We start from the raw sequence: 5,219 nt of genomic DNA, 5'->3' as shown, positions 1-5,219 counted from the left end.
TACGAATGAATATCTTAGAAGCGAAACAAGATGAATTGAATAGAAAACAGTAGTACTTTGCATTAATCTTTGAGGAACAGCAGAGCTCCACACCTTAATCTATGGAGTGTAGAAACGCTACCGTTAAAAATACATAACTGAAAGTCCAGGTATGGCCGAGAGGCCAGCCCTCAAACGTGATCTAAGATAGCATACAACTGATCAAAGATCCTAATACAATAGTAAAAGGTCCTATTTATAATAAACTAGCTACTATGGTTTACATAAGTAAGTAATTGATGCATAAATCCACTTCCGGGACCCACTTGGTGTGTGCTTGGGCTGAGCTTGAGTGTTGCACGTGTAGAGGTCCTTCTTGGAGTTGCACGCCAGTTTTTGTGCCAGTTTGGGCGTTCAACTCTGGTTTTGGCTCCTTTTCTGGCGCTGGACGCCAGATTTGGGCAGAGAGCTGGCGTTGAACGCCAGTTTGCGTCGTCTAAACTTGGGCAAAGTATGGACTATTATATATTGCTGGAAAGCCCTTGATGTCTAATTTCCAACGCAATTGGAAGCGCACCATTTTGAGTTTTGTAGCTCCAGAAAATCCATTTTGAGTGCAGGGAGGTCAGAATCCAACAGCATCAGCAGTCCTTCTTCAACCTCTGAATCTGATTTCTGCTCAAGTCCCTCAATTTCAGCCAGAAAATACCTGAAATCACACAAACTCATAGTAAAGTCCAGAAATATGAATTTAACATAAAAACTAATGAAAACATCCCTAAAAGTAACTAGATTCTACTGAAAACATACTAAAAATAATGCCAAAAAGCGTATAAATTATCCGCTCATCACAACACCAAACTTAAATTGTTGCTTGTCCCCAAGCAACTGAAAATCAAATAGGATAAAAAGAAGAGAATATACTATAAATTCCAAACTATCAATGAAACATAGCTTCAATCATATGAGCGGGACTTATAGCTTTTTGCCTCTTGAATAGTTTTGGCATCTCACTTTATCCATTGAAGTTTAGAATGATTGGCATCTATAGGAACTCAGAGTTCAGATAGTGTCATTGACTCTCCTAGTTCAGTATGATGATTCTTGAACACAGCTTCTTTATGAGTCTTGGCCGTGGCCCTAAGCACTTTGTTTTCCAGTATTACTACCGGATACATAAATGCCACAGACACATAATTGGGTGAACCTTTTCAGATTGTGACTCAGCTTTGCTAAAGTCCCCAATTAGAGGTGTCCAGGTTTCTTAAGCACACTCTTTTTTTGCTTTGGACCTTGACTTTAACCGCTCAGTCTCAAGTTTTCACTTGACACCTATACGCCACAAGCACATGGTTAGGGACAGCTTGGTTTAGCCGCTTAGACCAGGATTTTATTCCTTTAGGCCCTCCTATCCACTGATGCTCAAAGCCTTGAGATCCTTTTTATTTGCCCTTGCCTTTTGGTTTTAAGGGTTATTGGCTTTTTGCTCTTGCCTCTTGGTTTTAAGAGCTTTTGACTTTTTCTGCTTGCTTTTTCTTTCTATTTTTTTTCGCCTATTTTTTTTCTTTTTTTTTTCTGCAAGCTTTGTTCTTTGCTGCTTTTTCTTGCTTCAAGAATCATTTTTATGATTTTTCAGATTATCAAATAACATGTCTCCTAGTCATCATTCTTTCAAGAGCCAACATATTTAACATTCTTAAACAACAGCTTCAAAAGACATATGCACTGTTCAAGCATTCATTCAGAAAACAAGAAGCATTGTCACCACATCAATATAATTAAACTAAGTTCAAGGATAAATTCAAAACTCATGTACTTCTTGTTCTTTTGAATTAAAATATTTTTTTAAGAGAGGTGATGGATTCATAAGACATTCATAACTTTTAGACAGAGTTACTAACTACTAATGATCATGTAATGAAGACACAAACATAGATAAGCACATAACATAGAAAACGAAAAACAAAAGAGATAAGAACAAGGAATGAATCCACCTTAGTGATGGTGGCGTTTCCTTCTTGAGGAACCAATGATGTCCTTGAGCTCTTCTATGTCTCTTCCTTGTCTTTGTTGCTCCTCCCTCATTGCTTTTTGATCTTCTCTTATTTCATGAAGCATGATGGAGTGCTCTTGATGTTCCACCCTTAGTTGTCCCATATTGGAACTCAATTCTCCTAGGGAGGTGTTGATTTGCTCCCAATAGTTTTGTGGAGGAAAGTGCATTTGAGGCATCTCTGGGATCTCATGGTGATGAGCTTCATACGCCTCTTGAGCTCCATGAGTGGGCTCTCTTGCTTGCTCCATCTTTTTCTTAGTGATGGGCTTGTCCTCTTTGATGAGGATATCTCCCTCTATGTCAATCCCAGCCGAATTGCATAGGTGGCAAATGAGGTGAGGAAAGGCTAACCTTGCCATAGTGGAGGACTTGTCAGCCACCTTGTAGAGTTCTTGAGGTATAATCTCATGAACTTCCACCTCTTCTCCAATCATGATGCTATGGATCATGATGGTCCGGTCTATAGTAACTTCAGACCGGTTACTAGTGGGAATGATTGAGCATTGAATGAACTCCAACCATCCTCTAGCTATAGGCTTGAGGTCCAATCTTCTTAGTTGAACCGGCTTGCCTTGGGAGTCAATCTTCCATTGAGCTCCTTCTACACATATGTCCATAAGGACTTGGTCCAACCTTTGATTAAAGTTGACCCTTCTAGTGTAGGGGCGTTCATCTCCTTGCATCATGGGCAAGTTAAACGCCAACTTCACATTCTCCGGACTAAAATCTAAGTATTTCCCCCGAACCATTGTAACATAGTTCGTTGGATCCGGGTTCTTACTTTGATCATGGTTCTTGGTGATCCATGCATTGGCATAGAACTCTTGAACCATTAGGATGCCGACTTGTTGGATGGGATTTGTTAGAACTTCCCAACCTCTTCTTTGAATTTCATGTCGGATCTCCGGATACTCATTTCTTTTGAGGTGATCCTGTGGGGTCCACAGATCCTGAGGTGTCAAGGATTTACATCCCTGCACCCATTAGGCATGTAAAATGCCTTTGCACACAACTCTGGGCGTTCAGCGCCAGGTTGGTGCCCATTTTGGGCGTTCAACGCCCATTTGTTGCCATTTCTGGCGTTGAACGCCAGAACCATGGTTGTTCTGGGCGTTCAGCGCCAGAATGCTGCCCATTTTGGGCGTTCAGCGCCAGAACCATGCTCTGTTCTGGCGTTGAACGCCAGGCAGATGCTTCCTCCAGGGTGTGATTTTTCTTCTGCTGTTTTTGATTCCGTTTTCAATTTTTATATTTATTTTGTGACTCCACATGATCATGAACCTAATAAAACATGAAAAACAAAAACAAAATTAGATAAATAAACATTGGGTTGCCTCCCAACAAGCGCTTCTTTAATGTCAATAGCTTGACAGTGGGCTCTCATGGAGCCCAACAGATGTTCAAAGCATTGTTGAAACTCTCCAACACCAAACTTAGAGTTTGGATATGGGAGTTCAACACCAAATTTAGAGTTTGGTTGTGGCCTCCCAACACCAAACTTAGAGTTTGACTGTGGGGGCTTGGGTTGACTCTGCTTTGAGAGAAGCTTTTCATGCTTCCTCTCCATGGTTGCAGAGGGAGATCCTTGAGTTTTAAACACAAGGGAGTCCTCATTCCATTGAAGGACTAGTTCACCTCTGTCAACATCAATCACAGCTCTTGCTGTGGCCAGGAAAGGTCTTCCTAGGATGATGGCTTCATCCTCTTCCTTTCCAGTATCCAGGACTATGAAATCAGCAGGGATGTAAAGGCCTTCAACCTTTACTAACACATCCTCTACTTGTCCATAAGCCTGTTTTCGTGAACTGTCTGCCATCTCTAATGAGATTTTAGCAGCTTGCACCCCATAGATTCCCAGTTTCTCTATTACAGAGAGGGGCATGAGGTTTATTCCTGAACCAAGGTCACACAGAGCCTTGAAGATCAAGGTGCCTATGGTGCAGGGTATTATGAACTTTCCAAGATCCTGTCTCTTCTGAGGCAATGTCAGTTGATCCAGATCACTTAGTTCATTGATGAACAAGGGAGGTTCAACTTCCCAAGTATCAATACCAAATAATTTGGCATTCAACTTCATGATTGCACCAAGAAACTTGGCAGTTTGCTCTTCAGTGACATCCTCATTCTCTTCAGAAGAGGAATACTCATCAGAGCTCATGAAGGGCATAAGGAGGTTCAGTGGAATCTCTATAGTCTCTGGATGAGCCTCAGAGTCCTTTGGTTCCTCAGAGGGAAGCTCCTTATTGACCACTGGACGTCCCAGGAGGTCTTCCTCCTTGGGATTCACGTCCTCCTCTCCTTCTTTGGGTTAGGCCATGGTGCTTATGTCAATGGCCTTGCACTCTCCTTTTGGATTTTCTTCTGTATTGCTTGGGAGAGTACTAGGAGGGATTTCAGTGATCCTTTTACTCAGCTGGCCCACTTGTGCTTCCAGATTTCTAATGGAAGATCTTGTTTCATTCATGAAACTTACAGTGGCCTTAGATAGATCAGAGACTAAGTTTGTTAAATTAGAAGTATTTTGTTCAGAGTTCTCTGTCTGTTGCTGAGTGGATGATGGAAAAGGTTTATTATTGTTAAACCTGTTTCTTCCACCATTATTAAAGCCTTGTTGAGGCTTTTGATCCTTCCATGAGAAATTTGGATGATTTCTCCATGATGAGTTATAGGTGTTTCCATAAGGTTCACCTAAGTAATTCACCTCTGCTATTGCAGGGTTCTCAAGATCATAAGCTTCTTCTTCATAAGAAACCTCTTGAGTACTGTTGGATGCAGCTTGCATTCCATTCAGACTCTGAGAAATCATATTGACTTGCTGAGTCAATATTTTGTTCTGAGCCAATATGGCATTCAGAGTATCAACTTCAAGAACTCCCTTCTTCATAGGCGTCTCATTACTCACAGGATTCCTCTCAGAAGTGTACATGAACTGGTTATTAGCAACCATGTCAATGAGTTCTTGAGCTTCTGCAGGCGTTTTCTTTAGGTGAATGGATCCACCTGCAGAAGTGTCCAGTGGCATCTTTGATAGCTCAGATAAACCATCATAGAATATATCCAGGATGGTCCATTCTGAAAGCATATCAGAAGGACACTTTTTGGTCAACTGTTTGTATCTTTCCCAAGCTTCATAGAGGGATTCACCTTCTTTCTGTCTGAAGGTCTGAACATCCACTCTAAGCTT

General features: G+C 41.3%; 1 non-coding gene across 1 annotated transcript; it reads left to right on the top strand.

Moving 5' to 3' along the window:
* The first annotated feature begins 5,111 nt into the window (after positions 1-5,111).
* LOC148545387 (small nucleolar RNA R71) lies at positions 5,112-5,219 on the top strand. Its single transcript, XR_015900460.1, has one exon. It is a non-coding gene; the product is annotated as a small nucleolar RNA R71 (small nucleolar RNA).

This window comes from Arachis ipaensis, chromosome B9, assembly GCF_059453495.1.
Source record: "Arachis ipaensis isolate K30076 ecotype BB chromosome B9, ASM5945349v1, whole genome shotgun sequence".
In the NCBI taxonomy this organism is placed as follows: Eukaryota; Viridiplantae; Streptophyta; class Magnoliopsida; order Fabales; family Fabaceae; genus Arachis; species Arachis ipaensis.
This window is presented reverse-complemented; position numbering and strand designations above follow the sequence as displayed.